This window comes from Protopterus annectens, chromosome 6.part0 (assembly GCF_019279795.1).
Source record: "Protopterus annectens isolate FY-2018-M chromosome 6.part0, PAN1.0, whole genome shotgun sequence".
Classification (NCBI taxonomy): Eukaryota; Metazoa; Chordata; order Ceratodontiformes; family Protopteridae; genus Protopterus; species Protopterus annectens.
In genome coordinates this window covers 589,685,444-589,705,465 of record NC_056737.1, presented here as the reverse complement: position 1 = coordinate 589,705,465, position 20,022 = coordinate 589,685,444, and positions in this window count along the sequence as shown.

Here is a 20,022-nt window from a genome sequence, read left to right as displayed (position 1 = left end):
GCTTCTGCTTCGGGCACCGGGCGGCTAGAAAGACTAAAAAAATGGCGTCGGTCGCATCTTTTATACCCCTGACGACCTGACATCAGGGAAGGGGTGGCAGCAGCTGATGCAGGACCCAGGACTTTGGAATTCAGGCCGACCGAGGGCAACCTGCCAGCAGGATTACCCTAAAGTAATGACTGCCACAGTGAAACACGAAGAACATCATGTTTCTTTAACTGAACTAGCCTTAGAACTTCCTGGAAAATTATGGGGTTTCCTTGGTGAGCCAGCAGGAGCTGTGGCTGCCATGTGCTTAGGCCTATTTCTGTCTGCCACGTGTTGCATGCCATATACATTTGCTCTGGAGCTAGGCACTTTGTGAATACCCTGGGTGCAGTAGATAAGCCAAAGGACAATGCAGAGAACTGATAGTGTGTGTAGCCTGCTTTGAAGCGAAGGTATCTTCTGCAAGATTCCCTGATTGGGATGTGCAGGTATGCTTCTTTTAAATTTAGTGATGCCAACCAGGCATCTTTGCCTAGCATAGGAAGCAACTGGTGAAGAGTCTGCATCTTGAATTTTGGAATCTCCAAAAAGGTGTTTAGAGTAGACAGTTCCAGGATAGGACGCCATGAATTGTCTTTTCTGGGTATCAGGAAAAGTCTCGAGTAGAAACCTTGTCCCTTTTCCTCTTCTGGTACCAATTGAATAGCCCCATGCTTAAGAGAGAAAGTACTTGTTTTTGGGCCTCTGCCCACTGATTTGGGGGTAGGCCCGGCCACCAGTTTGGTGCTGGCAACGTGTGGAAGTGAAATCTGTATCACTGGGACACTATATTTAAAACCCATTTGTCCTGGGTAATGAACTCCCAGTTCTTTGCATGAAGAGCAATCTTTCCCCCCAAAGGGGCAGTCAGTTGATAAGTGCTTGGAAATTTTAAAAGGAAGTCATTGAGACAGTTTACCATAGGGGGGAGTCTTATTATTCCCAGATTTGGAAGTGGAGGTCCCCCAACTGCTTAGTCCTGTGTGTCCCCTGGGACTGAAACTTGGGGTTTCTGCTGTGTCTGGGTTTGGCTTGAGAAGACCTGGAAGGGGCTGGAAAGGACCAATTTCTAGAGGGCCAGTGCCTACTAAATCTAGGAGGCTGACCTTGTAAGAAATCTTTAACATTTTGCATAGATTTAGATTTATCTTCCATCTTTTTAAGAACTTCCTCAGCCTTGTTGCCAAACAGGCGGTCCTGATTTAAGGGAGCATCCAACAATTTAGCTTTAACATGATTAAGTAAAGATTGCTCCTTAAGCCAAGCATGCCTTCTGAGCACAGACACAGTAACAGCAGCCCTGTAAAAGGTCTCTAATGAATCAAAACCACATTGCAAAGTATGTTTTCCAACCTGTTCAGCAGAATGCATTAAATCCTGTAATTCTTTATTTTCCACACAATCAAGAATCAACATCATTTTCTGTTTAAGCAATCCAATAACATGTTGCTGATACTTTAACATATGAAACTGGCAGTTTAAAACCCTAATGGCCAACGTTGCAGAAGTGTAAACCTTCTTACTCCATCTATCCAGCGCCCTGGAGTCTCTATCAGAAGGGGTAGGATTTTTAGCAGTAGAAGACTTAATGCCCTTGAGCCCCTGAGAAATAGTCTCTGGATCTGCAATAGGATTTTTAAAAAGAAACTTGTGTGACTCAGGGACCCTGCAGTATCTGTCAGGTTTTCTGGGAGCAGGAGGCAAGGAATCAGGAGCCAAACTAGATTCCGAAAAAGCATCAACAATGTCTAGTACAGGAGGAATAGCTAAAGGCCTATGCTGAGGCAGGGGTAAGAAATCACTGAGACTCTTTTTTCAATTAGAAAAATCCTGGCTTTCCCAGTGGAAATGCTCCCTTAGAGTATGTAAGGTTTCACCAAAAGAAAAAATCCCCTGGAGGGGAAGCAAAAGGAATAGACTCCTCTGCATCAGAATCCTCATAAGTAGATAAGGGCAAATCCAGATAATCAGAAGAATCAGAAAAAGCAGAATCCTAGTCAGAAGATTCATAAACAACTTCAGTCCTAGGCCTCTTAGAAGAGTGGGGGGTTGGCTACCCCTGATTAGAGTTATTAGATCTTCAGCCACTCTTATTTGTTTTTTAGGCATAGAGGCCTGAGCATGTGGCCTGGGTGTAATTTTTTTAGGCATGGTTCGAGATTTCGGCCTAAGTGAAGAATATGCAAGTCCATAGGCCTGAATATACCCTCAGAAGCCAGTGTCTGCACAGTGGCTCCAGACTCATCCAAGATACAGACATCTGCGGGTTCCATACTTGAAGCATCTCGCAGCATACTGGACTCTGAATGGGTCTCAGTAGAGGCCTGCGAATCAGAAGTAGCAGGTATAAGGGGCTGTGAAAGCGCCTCACTGAGTACCGGCAAACTGGCGACTGGCTTAGGAGAAGCGTTATCGGCAGTTTTGGACCTCGGCGGCCTGTCTCTGTCTTTATCTTTCCATTTTTTTGGAATCCCAGTAGTCGGATGGATAACCGATGACATTTCTGGATAATTAAACTTAAAACTGAAATATTTAGAGGCGAACATATACCGACGGATAGTGCGCTGATTAAATAAAGCACAAAACCGATAGCAAGGTACATCGCAGTCAGGGCCCAGGCAAGGAATACAGTACGAATGAAAATCTTTATGAGGTATTTGCTTTCCACAAGTAGTGCAATTATTAACTTTTACTGACATCGGTAAGGATCAAGATAAAGTTTCCCCAATGGGGTACTTAGTTTTAGTTGAAGACTTTGGTTCCGAAACTCGAAAATGAAAATTTCAGGAGTTGGCCGACCGGCCCTTGCAAACTGCTTCTGCTTTGGGCACTGCATGGCAAGAAAGACTGATGTAATGGCGTCGACTGCATATTTTGTACTCCTGACGACCTGACATCATGGAAGAAGGGACAGCAACTGATGCAGGACCCAAGACTTTGTTAATCAGGCTGAGTGAGTGCCACCTGCAAGCAGATAACCCAAATGTAATGACTGAAACAGTGAAACACAAAGATCATCACCAAATAGTGCACCAGGAGGACTCCAATAAGCAGTTTTTAGCACAGTCAAAATTTAATATTCGCTATTCATCCAACAGACTTCTTCAGAAACTAAACATAAAAACTCAGTTAAACATTTAAATAATACAAACAAACACCAGCCAGTCAGCACATCACTCTCATTAAAATGGATTACACCATACTTAAATGCTGATTAAAAGTCATAAGACAAAAGAAATAAAATGCAAGCAGATGAACTGTTTCAGTATTCAAAACTTTGTTAATTAAAAAAAATTAAACTAGTACTGCAGGAAACAACCAAAACTAATATTTATTAACAGTCACTTCCCTATGGTTTAAAAAAACACAATGTTCACAGCATCATTAAGACCTGGGGAAATATAGGACGCCAACCTAAATTGCTACTCCGCCTCCCTCTAGGCCACAAGATTTCTAAAGTTGCCTCCCCTTATGTCCTGCCTAACCACCTCCAACAGAGAAAAAGTAATTTTTTTCCAGTTAACACAAGCAATAGAATGCTTAAACAGAGCATTGTTAGAATTTTTTGTTTTAATGGCATACTCATGCGCCAAAATGCTTTTTCTTAAACCCCCAGTGGACATGCCAACATAAAAGGCAGGGCATACAGAACATAAGACAATATAAACAATACCTACAGTACTACAAATTACCCAGCCAGGGACCATAAAAGTTCTACCCACATGGCCTAAGGAAATGATGGGTCCTTCAAAAATAAATCTACAAGCCCTATGACCAGAGCATTTGAACATCCCCACACCACACCCAACAGTACCCCTGGCACCAGAATGACTTCTATTAGACACCAAAAGTTGTTGTTTACTTCTATTCTTTTTGCAAACAAAAGATGGACCATCTCCCAAAACTCTGGCTACGTCAGGATTACCTGTAATGACCTTCCAGTTTTCACAGATAATTCTACGTATAATGTGACTATCTACACTCATCTCTAAAGCATACCTGGGACCATCACTAGTCTTGTTTTCAGCATTGTCAAATTGCCCCTCTACAACCTCCTTCTTGTGAAAGCCATGTGTTAAAATAGGAGGAAAGTCCTTATACCTTCTACTGGTAACTTCATCTGCTGCATTACAAAGTATCTCTGAAGGATACCCTCTGTCAGAAAAAAGACCCTTAATAAACTCTACTTCGGATAGGAAAGCAGAATAGTCAACTGTCATACGAGATGCTCTTATAAACTGTCCTCTAGGGACATTACTTTTAATAAAGTTCGGATGCCCACTTTTAAAATGAACATAACTGTTACAAAAAAAAAATTAAAAAACACTATTTGAACAACCAAACTGTTGAAGCAATGTTTCAAGCAACAAAAGAAAGAGTTCAGTTGGGCAGTCCAAGACGTGGAAAAAAGCATACGACAAGGTAAACAGAAAGCAGATTTTGGCAGTCCTGTGATGATTCAAAATTTCAGAATCACTTGTAGAATTATTGCAGGTAAGTATGACCAGTGTTTGGACTCACAGAGGGGTTCCCAGAGGGAGTGGGTGTGTATCAGGATTCAGATCTGAGCTGACAGCTGTTCATACTGGTGATAAACTACACTAATAAACATGTCAGAGGGAACAGATCAGCAAAACTGCTGTACGCAAACAATGTGGCATGAAAGTCAGGCTGTGAACAAGACATTCAGCAAATGAAAGGGGAGTGGAATGCAAAACTGAAGGCACGCAGAATGAAACTGAGTACAGATAAGACAATTATAATGACAGCAAATGGGGGAAATCAGAAGAAGTGGAGAATTGAGGTAGAGGGGAAAATGGAACAGGTTAACAGCTTCAAGTATCTGGAAAGGGTGCTTGAACAGAAGGGAAGTCTGAATGAAGACGTCAGAGTTAGAATCAGAGGAACTTCAGTCAGTTGGCACAGTGTCAGGGGGTAGTGTGTAACAGAAGTGCCAAAGAAGCTAAAAAGTGAGGTATACAAAACAATGGTGCGACAAGTACTAAGGTATGGTATTGAAACCTGGGCCATGAAAGCAGGGCAGTTGGAAGCTAGAGATGATAGAGATGAAGTGCCTGAGACAGGCGATAGGACATACACTTTGGGACAGATGAAGAATTGAGAACACTAGAACAGAAGCTCAAGTAGCTTCAGTTGCAGAGAAGGTCAAAGAGAACAGATTACAGTGGTTTGGGCACATATGCTGCAAAGCAGAAGACAATCTGGTGAAGAAGAATGGAGACAGACAGAAACAAAGCAAGAAGAAATGAGAGTGACCAGCAAAGAGATGGATCAATTATGTGATAGAAGACCTGCTACAGTCAGGCATGACTGTCGAAGAAGACAGGAGAATAACACTGAATCAAGTGATGGTGAGTGTTGATGTGCCACCCCAACCACACATAGAAAGTGGGAATAAGGGGATTGATGATGATTATGATGATGATGATGACAGACAGGCTGTGTACAATGTGTGTTTTGATTCATGCTAGAAGAATGGAACTCAATTGCTAATTTTTGTCTCACTGCACAAGCTTTAAAGTGGTAGAGTAACTGTATTGTTTCTGTTCCTTTTCTCTATGCTGCTACATATCCTGCCTCCTTTAACTATGTAACTATTTAACCGTAACATGATGTTGGTAGTACAGATCTGCTGGTTAGCTGACTGGGTATATGAAAAGTGCACTACATAGTTAGGCTTTGTGTTAATACTATCATTTGGATTACTGATTACATATGCCAGACTACTAATCCAGCTATTTAGATTTCTTTGCGACTATTCTTTTGCACATTTACCACAACTGGCTGCTCTGGGATTTGATTAACTGCTTTGAAGATCTATGTATCTGACCACATCTTTGGCATTGTATTTAGTTTGGCAGGATGGTGTTAATTGGTTGATACCAACATAGTCATACTTTTACTCCATGAAGTAATTTAATATTTTTTTTATTAAAGTTTCTCTAGTGCTATACTGTGTTGCAAACCATTGGCTGGACAGTCTGACCATTCATTGACTGAATATGCCCAGGCTAATTGGCCTGTGCTGCTTCTGACTGGTGATCCTGCTTCCATTCCCTAAGACCCACTAATAAACATATACTTGTTAAATCCTGCCCACCTGTTAGATAATAACCTAGTCAATTACTGGTACCCTCATAACAGTTGTTCTGTCAATTTTCTTCCATGCTTACATTAAATAATTTGGAAAATTTTCATAGACATCTTTATAAATTAAACTAATTGTAGCAATTTATCTACAATATTCTTCAGTTAAGTTCTCAACATCATTGGAGGGTAAGAGGAATAAGGTATCCACAAAGGCTTTGCATGCCACCTTGTCTGTGGTTGTGCTGGCTTCCCCAAAATTAAGAAATACTCTACGTCCTTCTCATTGCAGAAAGTGACCTTAGATAATGATGATCCCCTGCGGGCCAGACTAGAGGTGAATGTTTTGAACAGGCATTCACTCATGCAGGTCTTTTGGTACAATGCTTATCTTCCCAGCTATACAAAGCATTGGCACTATATTGTGTCAACTCATGAGCCAGTCAATACCCTCTGTAAATGTCATTTCATTCCATACTTTGACATTCATTAAGCTCCCATTTGGGGGCATCTGTCCTTAAAAGTAGGGGGTGGGTAACAGTCACTGACATAACTGACCAGCTAAAGACATCATTATTACTTTACTTTGCAAAAAGGGTGAATCAGTTTTAACTTTTGCTTCTTTTAATTATTTGTGAGATAGCTTTAAGCTGGTGTTGAATGACCAATGGTAGTATTTTAAGTCAAGGTACAAAGTGTTTTACCTTTAAGCTAACTGATGTGATAACTCAGACCAACCCTTAATTACAAAAATTCCTCTTTCCTGTCTACTCATGTGGATCAAACTGAATCATATTTATTTCAGTTTTTTCATCCAGAGATTAAATTGCTAAAGTAAGTATGCCAGCTTAAGAGCTATAAGGACCTATATATGTCCAATGGAATACTGTTGTAAGTCAGCATACCAAAAGGACACAAGCAACATTACCTCTATACAATCATGGATGCAGATGTAGATAGCTGGAGTGTAAAATTCTGTTTTGGCTTTCATGCAAAAGCAGAAAGCAACTGTCCCTGATTTTCCTCATATATTTGCTCTGTCTCTTGTAACTGTCTTGATTTTATGGTAAATCTCAGAGGAATACAGCCAATAATGCCTGCCTTTCAAGTTTCAGCAATGCTGAAGCAAAACATGCTGTTCTTTTAACTTTTTTGTATGAATTAGTGCAATATTTGAAAGCTTTCCCTGATTTAGATATTTTATTCTCCTCTCCCATTACTTCCAGATTTTTTTTTTAAAGTAAAGAACTTGACAGTTGTGTTCGTACCATTCTCCAAGAGTGCAGTGGTACAACATGCATATTATGCCAGCAATGTCCTTAGGTTTAGTTACTATTACTATACCTACAGATTTCGCTGGCATAATATACAAGCTTTATCACTGCACCTTTGGGGAGAAGACATAACATGATACTAGAGAGCCATCTTGCTTTCTGCTGTTGCATGAAAGTCAAAACAGCATTTTGCACTCTGGCTGTCACTAGCCCAATGCTGCATCTCTATGCTACTTGTAATTTTCCATTAGTTCAATTTTTATATGATGGTTATTGGACCCTCTGTAAAAGTCTAGATAGTGGCTTCATGCCTGAAGCTAAACTTGCAGGCAGCTCAGCTATCAGTCTTGTTTCTCACTGCAGGTTTTGGGCATGTATATGGCTAGAGTCAGCTTGCAGATTTTTGACCACTATAATTCAAAAGTATTTAGATTTCCTCTACTTAGTCACTTAAATTAACTGGATGAAATTTCCTCATAATAATTTGAGAGGAAAAGCTTTTTAAGATTAATTTTGGTGGCTGCCAAAAAGCAATAACTAAATAAAGGAAATCAAAGCCTAAATCAACTGTACTGAATATTGTAATATATATAAAAGAACTGGAACTGGGATCTTTTGAAAACATTAGGAGCAAATTACATAGAAATTAATGGATATTGTGGGAACAGTACCTGCAGAATAATATTCTGGTGGAGGAGAGAGATTTAAGGGAAGTCAGAAACTGAAGAATTTATGTAATGCTGGACTGATGATAGCTACACAAAAGAACATATGTGATGTTATGCAACCGGGAACAAGTTAATATGTTTCATTTTCTTCATATAAATGCTTGTTAACTATGTCTTAAGGGATAATTTAATAAATGTGTTAAAAAAAAAAGTTTGAAAGACTGTCATTTTCTCACAAGCATCTAATAATACTGTTAACTGCAATAAAATATCTATATTTTCATTCATATTGTGCGGTGTAAGACGCTGTCCAGTTCGATTCTCAGCTAGAGCGTCTTCTGCATGGAGACATGCGTGAATGGGCATACCTTCGTTGAAGGTTGTGCATCAGGCCTGGCAAGCCGGTATGTAAAAATCAACTGTCAATCATTAGCAGACCGGAGTTCCGCTGTGGCGATCCCTAACCAGGAAAAGCTGAAAGACAAACAAGTACTAAAACGAAAACAAACTTAGAACCAAAAGGCGTATAAGAAACCAATAAAAACCAACGGAGCCGGCAACTTGATAAAACAATTTTACTTAGCACTTTCGGTAAAAACAATGCTTCACCTTCTTCAGATAAAAAATAAAGAATCAATTAAGACTGTTTAAATAGTCTTCAACATAATAGCTAACAAGTTGGTAAATCATTCAATTAACCAATTAGACTGCTAAACATTAAGAAGAAAGCCACAGAACCTATCACACGATGGTATCATCTTAACACTAAACAGCTTTTTAAATCTTTTTAGAAAAGTAATTTCTAAATGTTCAGTTCTGAAAAAAACTATATATATATATATATATATATATATATAGTGTAGTTACAATAATAACATATTTCTCAAGATAATTTTCAATCCCAACTTCAATACCTTCCCACTGCACAAATGTAAATGTGACCAATCTGCAAACCTATGTCATAATAATGTAGAGTCTTTTTGTTGGAAAACAAAATATGACTATACAGTGACAGTCTATGTTCTAACAGTATGTTTATATAAAATCATATATATATACCAATATATATATATATATATATATATACGCACAAAAAAAATATGTATTTTTTATATGTGTATCATAAAAAATATGTATATAAATAAAACAAAAAATTGTTTAAACATCCAAAAATAGAAATCCAAACCTATTAACGTCTCAAAGATAACCATTTAAGCACACATTTAATGGATATCTGTTCATTAAGACCAGGAAAGGCATAGGCAGTTGTCCTGATCTGCCAAATAAGTTCATCAATTTACATTTTTCAAAATTACTTTTCAAAAAACTCCATGCACAAATGTAATTCAAATTACTACCACAAATTACTACAAATAAAATATATATTAATATTATACTGTAAATAAAGTAAATATTTTACCTTACAGTAATCATTAAAAAATCAAAATTACCAAACAATCCCTAATAATGAATAAATATGTATATTATAGTTCATTAGGAGCATTATAATATCACTTTATACTATAGATATAACTTCCACAGCATTATGTAAGAATGTCCACAATAATGAAATATTTCACCGTAAATGCTACCATATACATATTATGATTTGCGAACGGTTGAAATTAAGTAACTAGTTTTTTGCATTAAGTTTTTAAAAGATATCCATATCACATCTGCTACTTTCTTAAAAAAGTTAGTTTAGCAAATACAATACCTGCTATGGCCATGGTATGGGGATAAGTGTAGACACCAGGGATTACTCTTAATAGCAAGTACTGCAATGGCACCAGCAACCATACAATGCCAGGTGGTGTGGGGATATTCACTAGACATCAGAGATTAGTCTTAACTGCAAGTGCCATAATGGTCCCAACAGCAGCATGGGGATCAAGGGTGGAGGGAAACACTAGACACCAGAGATACATGTAAAACTTCATTGCTTAATGGTGCCAACTTCAGGATGGGGATCAGGATGTGGAGGGAAACACTAGATACCAGGGATGCATGTATAACATCATTACCTTACTGGTGCCGACTTCATGATGGGGATCAGGGGGTGGAGGAAAACACTAGACACCAGGGATATATGTAAAACTTCATTGTCTTAACTGCACAGACATCAGGATGAATACTGGGGATGGAAGGGAACAACAGAAGGGGAGACAAGCTAGGGGTAGGTACAGGGACTGTGAAGTGTGTGTGTTGGAGAGTGAATGGGGTGGAATGCAATGCGTATACAAGCCACAGTTTACTATCATGACATGTAGATCAGCAATAATCTGCATGTTGTGGTAGTAAATGTGATTCAGAGACATGCAAATTAGCTGATAATGAGATCTTACCTCATTGTGGCTAACATGTGTCTGAATCACAAATTGGTGCATTGTGGGAGCAGGATCTTTTTAGCATGAGCAGTATGGGACATGCTATGTCCTTTAGTGAATCCCCAGAAAATAATATGACGTTTATTTTCATAAGGGTCCTGACATAAAAGATGGTGGTGGTGTTCTCTCATTAGTACTGGAAAAAGTAAGTCTTTACCTACACAGATAAAACATAGTAATACAAATAATGATCTAAGCCTAAACTAGATTCTGATTGAAGTACAGTTAGGAGTACGTACAGAATACACGTAGTTTCAGTTTATATTTCATATCCTGTCTATAAAACTATTGCAAAGCACTTTAAAACCTGTCTTAAAACAAACAGGTAAACAACAGCTTATTATACTAGGTGGCCTCAGTATGAATTAGAATTCTCACTACAGAAATAAAATAAGTTTCTCAGAATGCATAGTCTTACTCAGATAGTTAATGAACCAACAAGATCCAACACATTCTAGCAAGGTCTCTCTATTACTTATAGTTATTAAAAACTCCCCCCACTGTATATCTATCTATTTATCTATCTATCTATCTATACATATATATATATATATATATATATATATATATATATATATCTCAGCACACAAACGACCCAGATCAAAGATAACGATAAACAACAGCAAAGTGCAGCATAAAACGAACTTCTTTCTCCTGGCAAAAATCAGCTTGCAATAAATCCAAAAAGCGACTTGTCAGTAATCTGCTTTAATATCAATAACAGTAACAACACAAAAAACAAGCGTGGCTTTCGGGTCCTCGCTTCATCAGACGTTTAAATATAACTGTTCCAAAGCTTGCTTTTATATCATCTGTAAAGTCAGCACTACATGTGCCCCACCCAATCCAATTCCATATTTAAAGTGCTATTGCAGCACAGATAACAACATTTAAAATCAACATATGATAAAATGCAGTTTAAAGCATAACAACTGACATAAAATGCTGAGAATGCTTATGTTCATTAGATTTAAAATAAGGCATCTAACCCCGCGCTATCTAGGTGACGGTCGTCAAGGCTCATACCTCCATGCATTGACATTTCACTGTTGGTTCGTGTGTACATTATAACTCAGATCAGGACATTGTCTCATCCCGTGCTGTTGAGATTAACCATTTAAATCCACATAGAATGTAAGATAAAATGCTATCGGCACCATTGCATCTCCAAAACATCCACATGCTCTCTAGTTGCTTCCACTACAAGCCTTAGGTGCACCGATGCGTGCTGACGTAGATCTAAGCTGTTGTTTACATATGCCGAAACGGCACTGTTCCCAAGCCCTCCCAGTCAGCGTCTGAACAAGCAGGCTTGCTAGCTTGCCCATGTCTTCACAAACTAAAGGAAGTCAACTATTTAATATATAAAAAATACCACGGACATTATGAGAAAATAATTGGATTTAAAGTTAAATGTGAACCATACATACACCACAAATCATAACCTAAAGGGACCTATGGTGATCAAAACTGTAATAAACATACAGACGAGCACCCCACCATTATTCAAGATGATCAACAGTTCATTTTATGGAAAGAGCACATTGAACCTGATATTCAAACAAGATGAAAAATAAAAATATGAAATATATAAAAGCATATAATAATTTCTAAAAATACGGGTAAGTCACATTGCTCAACCTTGATTTAAATAGCCTAACGATCCAGTATACAAGGATTATAACAAATTGAATCTAGTATGCTGCTAAACCTACGTGACTTATTTTAAAATAGTATTGTCAATATCATACCATTATTCAACCTCCTCTACTCTAGAGGAGGTTGAATAATGGTATGATATTGACAATACTATTTTAAAATAAGTCACGTAGGTTTAGCAGCATACTAGATTCAATTTGTTATAATCCTTGTATACTGGATCGTTAGGCTATTTAAATCAAGGTTGAGCAATGTGACTTACCCGTATTTTTAGAAATTATTATATATGCTTTTTATATATTTCATATATTTTTTTATTTTTCATCTTGTTTGAATATCAGGTTCAATGTGCTCTTTCCATAAAATGAACTGTTGATCATCTTGAATAATGGTGGGGTGCCTGCCTGTATGTTTATTACAGTTTTGATCACCATAGGTCCCTTTAGGTTATGATTTGTGGTGTATGCATGGTACACATTTAACTTTAAATCCAATTAGTTTCTCAATGTCCGTGGTATTTTCATATATTAAATAGCTGACTTCTTTCAGTTTGTGAAGATATGGATAAGCTAGCAAGTCTGCTTGCTCAGACGCTGACTGGGAGGGCTTGGGAATAGTGCGCTCGCATATGTTAACAACAGCTTAGATTCACGCCAGCACGCATTGGCACTAAGGCTTGTAGTGGAAGCAACTATAGAGCATGTGGATGTTTTGAGATGCAATGGTGCCGATAGCACTTTATCTTACATTCTATGGATTTAAATGGTTAATCTCAACATCACGGATGAGACAATGTCCTGATGTGAGCCATAATATACATACGAACCAACAGTGAAATGTCAATGCATGGAGGTACGAGCCTTGACGATCGTCACCTAGGATAGCTGCTATTTAAGGGTTAGATGCCTTATTTTAAATCTAATGAACATAAGCATTCTCAGCATTTTTATGTCAGTTGTTATGCTTTTAAACTGCATTTTATCATATGTTGATTTTAAATGTTGTTATCTGTGCTGCAATAGCACTTTAAATATGGAATTGGATTGGTGGGTACAATTAAGTGTAGTGCTTTGACTTTACAGATGATATAAAAGCAAGCTTTGGAACAGTTATATTTAAACGTCTGATGAAGCGGGAGGACCCGTGAAAGCGCTTACGTTGTTTTTTTGTGTTGTTACTGTTATTGATATTAAAGCAGATTACTGACAAGTCGCTTTGGATTTATTGCAAGCTGATTTTTGCCAGGAGAAAGAAGTTCGTTTTTATGCTGCACTTTGCTGTTGGGTTTATCGTTTATATATATATATATATATATATATATGTGTGTGTGTGTGTGTGTGTGTGTGTGTGTGTGTGTGTGTGTATATATATATATATATATATATATATATATATATATGTGTGTGTGTGTGTGTGTGTGTGTGTGTGTGTAAATCTTCTAAACTCAGTGATTGACCATTAACTAGTTTACTTATTATGGTTTTTAAAAACCCTTCAACACCTGCCCTAACAATATGCACTAAATGTATTCTAGATTTCTCTGGCTTTGTTCTTCTAGCTGAAGATTAATACATAGTTCAGTCTCCTTTATATAATGTCAAGAATCATATAGTTACAACAATGCAAAATCAATACTAGAATACAGACAAATATAACTAAAACTTCTTAGCTCACAGAACATCAAACTGTGTTGGAATTTTAACCTGGACAATCATATGCTGTATACCACTAAACATTTAATTTCTGTTTTACTTCCTTCTCTAACTATATTTTCAGTTTTGCCTACCCAACAATACTTATTTCCCACTGCACAAGCTAATTCTCTGCCCATGCATCTGCTTTAAAACTATGTCATAATAATGTTGAGTCTTTTTGTTGGAAAACAAAATATGACTATGACCCTGACAGTGACAGTCTATGTTCTAAATTTTTGCAACTTGTATATAATATAATATATAAACCCCTTACCAACATATTTAATCTCACTGTGACTTTGGTTATATAATCCAGAAACAATAAACATGCTATAATAAGAACTTTGCCTGTAGTGGTTTGCCCACCTTCTGCAAAAAAAAAAAAAAAAAAAAAAAAAAAAAAAAACTCATTAGAAAAAATATGTATATGAGCAAATTCAAGACTATTTGAAAAAATATGCTGTTCTAAAGGATGAGCAACATGACTTTTATCCTAAATACAGTATCTTAATGTAGTTCATTCCTTAACTAACTTGATAATGACTATTATGGAACTAGTTCTTATCACAGTCACTTTCCTTTTGGATCCCAAAAGGGCTTTTGAAAGTCTTGATCAGCATAATTAGCTCAAATATATCTCCTACTGTGGGTTTTCCAAAAATGTTGTCCTAATTACCTATCCAGCACAGTTAATAACATCCCTGAAGCTGGCACTCTTACAAAAGGCACCTTGCAGGGCTCAGTACTCAGACCAGTAGCATTCTCAGTCTCATTGTCTACCAAACATTAAGTGTATTCACTGGGCTGATGATGCTGTAATAGCTAATGTGCAAAGAAGTTTTCATGAGCTATGGAAATCATTACAGCATGATTTCAACATGATTTAGAATTGTCTCTCCTCCAGTAAACTAATCATCAGCCCCACATAAAACAAGAGTAGTGGTCCTGGGAATATGTTATAAAGCTTGGCCATTATATAATCTCCAAGATGTCTGGTAAATCTTTTCCCATTGTTTCTAAACAAAGGTGTCAGTGTGTACTTCTAGACCACCACTTAGCCTTACAGGAACACGAAGGCAATCAGGCTGATAAAGTACTGATGCAGCAAAAGTCTGCATGCAGGCTGTAAAGTTCCCTGACAAAGGAAACAAGGCATGGCATTAACATTAGTGTCCTAACTCCAAAGCTTGAATATGCACTTCTATTTTTTGGTTTAAAAGCCCATTGCATTCCTCTCTAATTCAAACACATAAAATCTTCTTAAAGTAAGATCTTGTGCTTGATCCACCTTTCAAATACAACAAAACACTGGTGTCACACTTTGAAGAAGATCAGATGGCTGCCAGTGTCTGGACAAGCCTTACAAACTTTTAAACATATCAGAGACAACTATTGCCCCTCCCCTGCATAACAGATGTAATGAAAATTTCACACAACATGGCTATAAACCATAACTGCATCCTCATTTACAGACCAGCTTATTATTTAGCAAATAATGAAACAGCTTCCATTACAATTGATCCAGCAACTTGGAACACCATACTTCAAAATATTCGTAAATTAATGATTATAAACTATTATGCACACTACTAAAACAGTATTAGACAGATGAATACAAATATTCCTGCTTTGGAAACCATAGTTAACACATCCTTCATTTTTGTATGACCAGTTCCTGTCCTACTTAGTTTGATTCTGCTTTCATACATATAATAGTTGCAAAGTTCACTGAGTGTAAATATTGTAAATATTTAATTCTGTTTTTGAAATTGTTGAAGGCTGTCTCAAACATTCAGAATGACTTGCTACATGACTATTTGTACTTTTATTGTACATATATTCTATTTTTATGTTCATCTCACTTTGTATACATATATATGCATCATCTACTGTGTATTATACATGTAACACATTTTTTTATTCACGCATATAAATGAGTATGTCTTATTAAATGTACTATGCATGCATCATGTACCATATTTTTTGTTGATGAAGTATATTTCCAAAGTTGTTATTTGTACTTGTCTTACTATATGTTTTGGATCATGATTAAAAAGGATTAGCTCACCTACCTGACTAACAAACAAATAAATTAATAAAATAAATAGAAAGAATACAGACTAAAATAACTATTTAATATGTATATTCTGAAGAAAAGTGTCTAAATATTATAATTATTCTTATTTGTTTATCACGATACACTTTGCTTGATATATAGTGACCACATTTCTGAGGGAGAGAGCAATTTTTGAGTTCAAATTGGACCAATAAGAGGTATGTTAAAAGCTACCATTTTTTGGCAGCACAGAGTGTGTTAGACCTTTCAAAGCTGTTAGTAGGTTTCTGATATAGTTCTTGTGTTTCTTTGGCAGCTGCTGTCTGTGTGGTGGTATCAGGCTCCACAATAACAGCAAAGTTCATATACTATTTATGTCCAAACTGGCTTATTAAAAGTAGGTTTTGATGTATGAATATAGCTATAGCAAGTTTATTTTTTTTTCTTGTTTACAGAGCATAATTAGTATGCTAAATATATTACAAATAGGAATTTGACTGGGTTAGATGTTCTCAAAATGGATTAATGAACATATAACAAAGGTTATTTGGATTCCATGGGAGTTTTAACTACACTGATATACTAGAAATTAAAAAGTATGGCAGCCCAAATTGTCTAGCAGTTTTTAAAGCTATTAGTTGCTGAAATGTGCACTTTTGCTTCTGAATGCCATTTGCATGGCAGCATGAGGAGTGCAACTGCTTTCAAATGCTGTTAATTGGCTTCTGATGCAGTTCTGTCAGAACTGCCAACAGTGCTGCAGTGTGAGGTTCACTTATTTGCAGCAACCCCACCAGCTGTTTCCAAGGTTTTTTTTTTCTGTAATGGTGTCTTAGATGATATGTGCATGGCTGCTACCTGCTCTTCCCTAAATATACTGATGAGATCATAATAGCTAGATGTAGTTGCCAGGAACAGACCTTATTTCTTTTGGAGTTACATCCATGTTCTCATAACAGTGGTCACCGAGGAGGATTAGCTAGGGACTCTTTCCTAAAGATTACCAAAGATACATCTCTTTCTATAAGACACAAAATTTACATTCTTACCATAATCATACATTTTTAAGAAGTAGATCCTCTTTAGTAACATTGCTTACCTTCATCCTCATCTTTTGGTGTTAGTGCCATTGCCTTCTCCTCTACTGTGCGTATTTATTCATTTTCTCCCAGCTTTATGATGAGTTCAAAACTGGAGTGATGCATGGTGCATTATGGGAAGGAAAGGTGTCTGACAGCCTGTGAAAGTGCTATCTGATGAATGATCCCAGCACCAGTTGTACAAATCCTATTGTTTAGTGAAGATGAATTGTCTTTCAGATCTGTTAGCATAGGAAGTTAAATATTATAAGGAGAAATTCAAACATTTTGATTTTTTTCATATCTTTTTATCAGAGCTTGATGCTAGATTTTTAATGAAAGCATAGAAAAATTGTGGTTTTGTACTCAGTTAAATGGATATTTTTACATTGAAAAAGCAGCGTACCACTGGTGAGAAAAAAGCAGTGTAATAAAAAACACAAATAACGTAAGATGGGGGGGATATTAACTGAAAAAAATAAGGTAGGTTCATAGTTCATAGTTTTATATTTTTAGTAATAAGCTAACTGTCCTTGCAAGCCATTTTAAGCTTAAACAATTATCCCTTGTGAGACTCAAACCCTGCACATTGTGTTTGTATGGCAAACACCTTAGCCATTAAGCCACCCTCCCAACCCCCCCCTACAAACTGAAAAGAAAAGAGAAATTATAAATTATCAGAATTAAAACAGAAAGTATTTAAACATGGGGTATGACTATTTCAAACAAGACAAAAGACACTGTGGAAAAATGATGATAGTGATAAAAAGTAAGAAACTTATATATTGGGATTAATCAGTATGACAAAATGGAGCATCCTTGTGGGCAGCTGTGGGATATAAGTCATGAGATGCAACAAAGTTTGACAGATAAGGGATCTTAGGCAGAATTAGAATACAAACAAAGAGGAAGTGGAAGAGGAGAAGGGTCATAATCATATCTGAAAGTAATCTTTCCTGAGTGACCTGAGAAGTGCCCACATCTAAGACTAGGATGGAGAGGCACAACATAAATACTTTGTCAAAAGATGGTCTCTAGAAGGAGGTGAGGCCTCGACAAGAAAATGAATAGCCTTGATTGAGCTAAATAATGTCTACGAGATGACAGTAACTGAGGGGACAGAACTGCTAACCAACAACAACAATCATGTCACTGTGTGATTTACCATCTTTACAGTCTTAACAATCAGAGACTGCAGCAGGACGAACTTCACTTAAGTAGCTGGATTACCGTTAGAAATGAGTGGGGAAGGGAAATTGTAATATAAGAAGGAGTGTGAGAAGAGGAGATAACCAGTCTGGATAAGGTGCCTAAGGGGGGGGAGAAAGAGAAAGAGAGAGAAGACATGTTTTTATTTAAACAGGAAAGGCTATAGCAAGTAAGAATGCGAAAAAGTATGAGAAAAAAATCTTACAAGTATGTAACAAAAATTACACAATTCCTGAGTTAGCAGGACAGGGTAGCATTAGAGAAGGAATCAGCTAAGGGAAGAAGAAAGGTTAAAATGCATTTTAGATACTTTGGAGTGGGAGCAATCAGCAGGTGATTCCTTTTTTGCAAGGCAAAGACTTTAAATTTTAACTTATTTATGTGGTTGAACCTAGGCAACATACGAAGATTAAAACATTAACATCATAGCTTCCCAGTGTAACTGAAACAGCAAATTATATGAAAGCAAAGCATGCAATACAAATATAAATTCCTACTTGAAACCTGTAAAAAAAGAACAGAACATTATGGTATCTCATCTGTGACTAGCTTTTACTAGAAGACAACAAAGATCAAAACAGTTAGCATCATAACAGCTCGGTACAAATGAAACAAGTAGTATGAAAGAAAAGCATGTAATACAACCTCTGAAACCTGTAAAAAAGAGCAGCTTGGATTAAAATATTCTATCTTGAATGAATAGCATTACAGTGTGATCTCTTAAAGTTTAGCTTCATTTTACATGCCAGCATCTTTTAAGCTAGTGAATTCCACAGAGCTAGAACACGAGAAAGAAAGAGAGGCAGCCAGGAAGCTCTAGAGTTATCCATGGAATGATTAACAGCATCCACTTGGCAGATCAAAGTTTGTAGTCCAGTATATAGGGGATCTATATTTTTAATGCAGAAAACTTGACAATATAAAGTAAGAATGACAATCTTAAATATTGCTACCACTGGCAGCAAGTGCAGTTCCTCCAAGTCAGTGGTGATATAATCATAATGTAAATTGCTATTCTGCACCACAGCTGCAAAAGTTGTACAATCTGCAAGCAATCAAAGTTAATACAAGAGAGTCCTAGGCAGACAGCAAGGCAATAATCAAGTCAGGAAGATGTCATAACATGAATTGATATTTCAGGCTAAGACTGCAGTCTCAGATGGTTAATTTGGTCCACAGTAAGTTGAAAATGTGAAGATATGGAAATGGGTACCATAAGAGAGATGACAACAGTGACATAATTGTTAATCTGAAGCATGGTCAGGGCAACCAGTTAGTTCAACTATAAAGGGCATTTAATAGAGCGATAAAAGTCACAAAGATGTGCCTTAAGTAAGGGCCTTCACTATACTGTAACTGTTTAGTTTGGTAATTGATGGATTATTCCTGAGAAATTTCTTTGTTGTTGGTTCCTACTGCCTTAGAATGAGTTCAGCTGCCTCCTTTCAACTTATTGTATAAATACCAAGGAATGCTAGGAATGCTTTCCATACCTTTTTCCTTTCTCACCAGAGCCCATTTATTGACTCTGTGGTTGTACCCTAGACACTCTCCTGTCTGTCTCTCATGTGTAAGCCACAGTGACCTACTATTGTCCTTTTGTTTGCTGTCTGTCCCATGTCTGCTACTTATATCTCACTACTAACTCTCTAGTTTTACCCAGCTAGTCTGCCATGTTCTATCACTTTCAGCACTGTCATTCTGCTATTTGTTGCTCTCTCCTATTCTGTCTCCTGCTGACACTATCTTTCTTATTTTTCATGTTAATACTATCCATCTTTTTCCTGTTAGCTTTTAAGGCTGCCACTGCTAGTGTTGTTTTCCAATATATTAAGATATTTTACTTACCTTTTGCTGATCC